The sequence below is a fragment of the Micropterus salmoides genome, unplaced genomic scaffold (assembly GCF_014851395.1).
Source record: "Micropterus salmoides isolate LMB-PRFRI ecotype aquatic unplaced genomic scaffold, ASM1485139v1 Ms_hic_scaffold_8, whole genome shotgun sequence".
In the NCBI taxonomy this organism is placed as follows: Eukaryota; Metazoa; Chordata; class Actinopteri; order Centrarchiformes; family Centrarchidae; genus Micropterus; species Micropterus salmoides.
The window spans coordinates 30,529,225-30,535,238 of NW_024044570.1; positions in this window are offsets into that span (position 1 = coordinate 30,529,225).

Here is a 6,014-nt window from a genome sequence, read left to right on the forward strand (position 1 = left end):
CAAGTTATTTGATGATGTCACCTTGGATTCTGGAAGATAGTCATCAACTTTTTTTCACAATTGTACATGATATCATGGGTAGCATATTAGGCTGTTTCAATGACATAGTAAAATAACGTCTCGGGCATACGTAACTCGAGACGTTCCCCTTCGAGGGAACTCGAACTGCGTCGGTGACGACACTATGGGAACGAGATACCCACGCCTCCGCCTGCCCCCCCAGCGTGCAGTAACCCGTAGGCACGACTAAAAGGGGAGCGCCGGGTGCAGAAGGAAGGTCCAGACTGTAAAACCGGATGAAAGTGTGAGGAGTGGCCCAGCCAGCTGCCTCACACAAATCCTGGAGCGAAGCCCCTGCGAGGAGGGCCCTAGAGGCCGCCATGCCTCGAGTAGAGTGCGCCCTTACGGCCATAGGTGAAGGTAATCCGCGCACCTGATAGGCCAGGGAAATAGTCTGAACGATCCAGTTGCTGATCGTGTGTTTGGAATTGGGGAGCCCAGCCTTGGGGGACCCGAAACACACCAGCAACTGGTCTGCTTTCCTCCACCGGGAGGACCTCAGAGTGTAAATACTCAGCGCTCTGACAGGGCAGAGCAGATGAAGTCTCCATTCCTCCGCCGTCACATGAGGTGGGGATGAAACGCCTGCAGCATCATAGACCCTGCCAACCTGGACAGAACCTTAGGGACATAGCCCGGACAGGGGTGCAGGATGGCTCTGACCCTCCCCGTGGAAAACTCCAGGCATCGAGGAGTAACCGAAAGTGCCTGGAGATCCCCACCCTCCTCAGAGAGGTGATAGCGAGGAGAAAGGCCATCTTAAGGGTCAGGTGCTTGGCCTCAGCCTACTCCAGGGGTTCAAAGGGGGCCTCAGCCAGTGCTTCGAGACCACTGCCAGGTCCCAAGTGGGAACCCTGGATCGAGTCACGGGTCTCATCCTCCGGGCTCCACGGAGGAAGCGCATGACCAGTGGAAGCCTCCCCAGAGGCCCATCCCTCAGAGGGGCATGGAACGCTGCCATGGCAGCCACATACACCTTGAGTGTGGACGGGGAAAGGTCAGCAGAGAAACGGTCCTGGAGGAACTCCGGGTAGGTACCTGGGTCTGCCGCCCGTTCTCTACACCAGGTGGCAAACACATTCCACTTCAGGCTGTACGTCCTTCTCTTGGACGGGGCTCTGGAGCTGAGCAGCGTCTAGACTGTTCCCGCCAGGGGCCAGACCCACAGTCTCCACAGGGCGGGGCAAGGGTGAAAGACCTGGCCCTCCGCCTGAGTCCCTCCTGCTGCTCCAGGAGCTATATTACGTCCGAGAACCAGCCAAAACGGGGCTACCAGCAGTAGGCTGACACCGTCCTGACGGACCCGCTCCAGAACCCCCGGGAGCAGAGTGACCGGGGGAAAAGCATACAGACGCAGCCTCGGCCATGTCTGCACCATGGCATCCAGCCCTAGCAGGGCTGGGGGCGAGAGGGAGAACCACAGTGGACAGTGCGTAGTCTCTTGAGACGCAAACAGGTCCACGTCTATAGGGCCGAACCTTTCACACAATAACTCCACCACCTCGGGGTGGGGTTTCCATTCCCCGGGCCTCAGCCCCTGTCTCGACAGCAGGTCTGCTCCCTGATTCTGGGTCCCAGGGACATACGTCGCTCTGAGAGACAGCAGTCGCTGGGACCACAGGAGGATCTGATATGTCAGCTTGCATAATGGGCGCGAGCGCAGACCCCCCTGGTGATTCAAATAGGCCAACACTGCCGTGTTGTGCCGTGTTGTCAACACGGCAGAGAGCGGGCAGAAAACTCCTCAGAGCTCTGAAAACCGCCAACATTTCCAGGCAATTTATGTGCCAAGAGATGCACTTGGTGAATGTGCGAGGGGAGAGTGCTAGGCTGAACGGAAGAAGCCGGTACTGGTACACCGTGCCCCCGAAGGCGAACCTCAGGAACTTCCTGTGAGAGGGACGGATGGAGATGTGGAAATATGCGTCTCGCAGATCTATCGTGACAAACCAATCCTCGGATTGGATGTGACTGACGATCGCGGGGATGGTCGCAGGACCTCTTCCCCTTGAAAAACGGTCCTCAGATCCGTTGTCTCGGGGGGCTGTGGGCGAGAGCACCGCCTCGAGTCCCTGGTGTGCTGAGGGGGACCACGAGAAGCGACACTCTGCCTCTGGCTCTGGCGGTAGGAGCTGGACGACGGCTGGGACCGTCTCTCTGCAGCCGTCGCCATCCTGGACCCAGACCGGCGTGGGAGATACTGCCGGAATGCCTCTCCTTGCGTCCTGGCATGCTGAAACCTGCTGACGACGGCGTCCACCGCCTCGCCAAACAGGCCAGAGGCCGCGACCGGCGCGTCGAGCGGGAAGGTCTTCTCCCTCTCCTGGACGCCCGACAGGTTTAGCCACAGGTGCCGCTCCGTGGTCCACCAGCGCCGACATGGAGCGGCCAATGGTGCGGGCCGTCTCTTTTGTGACTTGGAGTGACAAATCCGTAGCTCTTCGGAGCTCAGCGATGTCCTCCTCAGAGGGGTCCATGAGTCCATGTCCTTCAGCAGGTCGGCCTGGTATGCCTGCAAAACTGCCATCGTGTGCAGGCTCGCACCACCCGGATTTGCATGACGAGTGGTGCGGGGAAAAAAGGCAGAGACCGGCGCCGCAGGAAGCGCCCATCCTGCTTACTCGCAGCATGTGTGTCTGGCACAGCCTGCGGCTAATCGAGCTGGAGCTTGCCCACTGCCCGAGTCACCACCTCCAAGAGCTCGTCATAGCTGGGCGCTGACTGATGACGTTGATCCGGCTCCCGGAAGTCTTCCTCCTCCATAATGCTGAGCACATCCAGCTCCTCAGAACCGGACAGCTGCAGCCTCTACGGGCTCACACCTCGAGCGGGAGAAGCCGAGAAGTGGGCTCCCGAACGGGGAAGAGGGGAGTCGGAGCCAGCAGACGAGGAACGGGAAAAAGCCTCGGCAGTCCCAATGCCCTCAGAGATGTCGTGCTGGGAGCCCGATGACCGAAGCCACCGCGCCGCTTCAGCGACCGCTGGGCCCAAGCCACGGGGAGAGCGTGGAAAAGAGAGCCGCACGGGACCTCAGCACCCTCAGGGGCAGGGCCTCGCAATGGCCGCAAGCAGCCCCTTTGATAGCTGCCTGGGCATGCGGCATCCCCAGACAAGACACACACAGGGCATGAGTGTCCCCAGCCGTGATGTAGCGCGGGCATGGAAAAACACACTGCCTGAACTGCTCACCAGCCATCTCCTCTGCCAGACTTCCTTCCAGGTAAGAAAACTTCCTCTCGTCGTTGTACTTCTTCGTAGTCTCAAACATGCCAGAGTGCCTACTGAATAGAAAAAAGCTAATGTGTCCGGTGTGCTGGCGTGCTTATATACGCCTCCAGTTACGCCGTCACACGCTAACGCCAATAGGATTGGAGTAGTTTCATTCATGATTTCAGCCCTGCCACGCCAAGAGGTTTCCCATAGCGTCGTCACCGACGCAGTTCGAGTTCCCTCGAAGGGGAACTGCCTTATTATAGGTTGTTAATAAGTTTAAAATGGATTTCAATGTACTTAGTCTATTTACAGTCAAACTCATCAATGACAATGATTTTATTGTTTGTACAAAGTTTAAGTACCAGGGACCCAAGAAACAAAGCCTACATTTGCTGTACTTTCTGTCTTGTGTACATTAAGTAGGCACAAAATGTCCCTGAGACACAAAGTCAAATATTTTTCAGACATTAAAGAAAGAGAAAAGCATAAATGACATAAATGTGTCCCTTCTGTTCCTGCTCATCGTTATTTAAGGACACATACAGAAATATATTGGCTTTGTTTGCTGGTTTAGAAGAGGATGCTGCTGCTGTGGAAGTGGCCTAATAAATATTTAAATGCATCAGTAACACAGGAACACAGAAAAGCTAATGATGCTACAGTGACACACAGCTGACTCGAGACAATCAGTGTGTTTGTGTGTTTGTGTCTGTACAGAGAAAGAGGCTGAGGATGCCGTTCTCGACTCGTGTCCTTGATGTGTGAACAAAAAGGAGAGCGGGCAGAATATGATCAAAGTGACTTTTCATGCGTGGCTCTTTCTGTGCCCGGCTACCTGGGTGTTATCTCTTCCTCTTCAATAATGTTCAAACACACTGTAGTGTGGAAATGAGATGTTTGCAAGTTTCTCGACTGTCTGTAACTCTGACAGAGACACCAAGACTGGAAAGTGCCATCTGACGTGTCTACACAACGATTTCTGCTCTCACTGCAAAACTAAAGCGCTAAAGGAGCAAATACATCATGCATGAGGGAAAGGTTTTCCAGAAAGCCTGTCAATGCAACATCTTAACTATGTTTTATAGAAAAACATTTCTATAAAACATTATAATAGAAACTATTACTTTTTGTCGCTGTCATACAGCCTCTTTTTCTCAACCGCTTTCTTTACACAAAGAATTTTTTATTGCCTATTTTGGCAGCAATAAATAAAATGTTGCTTCCTGTTGGTGAAGAAGATAAATTAAATAGTCTCTCCTGGCCGTTAAACGGTCTGTTATGAGGATTGTTGGGGGTCAGTAAAAGGTCAACAGGATCTGTGGTGCTCAGTGGACCGACCGTCAGCAGCAACAAAGAGTTAATAACTCTGTTTTGGATTAAATGACCATTAGTAACAGACGGGATTACCAGGCGGCTCCACAAAGAGAGCTGCACGTGAGCTCATTGTGGCCCAACTCTCCCAGTCTGGTTACATCAGCGACTAAGAATCAATCTCCTTACTCACCCAGACGTCCCTGCATCTCTAACTGTGTACCCAACACACACACACACACACACACACACACACACACACACACACACACACACACACACACACACAGGAGTACAGTATAGAGCAGGGGAGACGCCTGGATGTGTGTGTGTGTGTTTATTCTTGGTCAGACGGTGGGATCCCGTGGCTGAAAGACAAATTTGGAATGGCGCACGGTCCAGTATTTTAGTATATCGGTTACAGTGTTATGGTCAGCCAGTCTGTCTGCCTGTCTGTTTGTCTGTCTGTCTGGGGTTGGGGGTCTCCAACTCCTCATGAATGCAAAAAATAAACACACAGACAACTAAAGTGACTATGATGTGAAAAATAATGTCAGCAAACCAGTGATATTTTTTTCAAGCACATTGACATTGTAACATATTCCCAATGTTACAATTTTATCCATCTGGCATCACAGCGCCATGACTGGACTAAGTTGTTGGTAGGTAGGTAGGTAGGTACATTTATTTGTCACAATATAACACGTTATATAGCATAGTTTTGTAACCCCCTTCTGCTACATAGCAGACAATTTACATTAATATAGAATCAATTATAAAAATGGTAAGCAGAAATAAACTATAATCAATGGAGCAGTGCTGAGGATGAATTCGAGCTTAATGCTATTTAATGCTCCCATTTTGAAGTTTTTACCAACCTTAATACTGTCAAAAGAAACATCTCCCACTTGCTCAAATCCTCAGTCTCATGTGCACTAAACCAGATGTTTTACCTTCAAGCCACTATGTGTAGAATTTTAATTTTCTGACTTTGGCACCCTCCAGTGGAAGTATCGAAAAAGACACTGGCACACAGCAATGCATGCCATTACATCCCCAATGGATGAATGGGCTTGAAACAACGCACAAACTGCACTGACATCCACAAGGATTGTCAAATTTTTTCCTTTTACAAACAAAAATTTAAAAGATTAGAAAGACACTATAGTCCCATTAAAATTATACCTACATGGGCTTTAACCTGGTAAAGTAAGGGTAGAATAAAACATGTACAAGTGTATCTGCAATATTATGTCCGTGTGGAAAAGCAGCTAAGGCTTTTACATGTCTCACATTCTAATACCACAACCTGACTTTGAAAGTCAAACGATGTGGCAATAAGCTTAGACTGCTGAATAGCAGTGTTAATTTGAATGCATTCTAAGACACTGTACACTTTAAGTATTGTTCTCAGTGAAACTGTCTCAAAG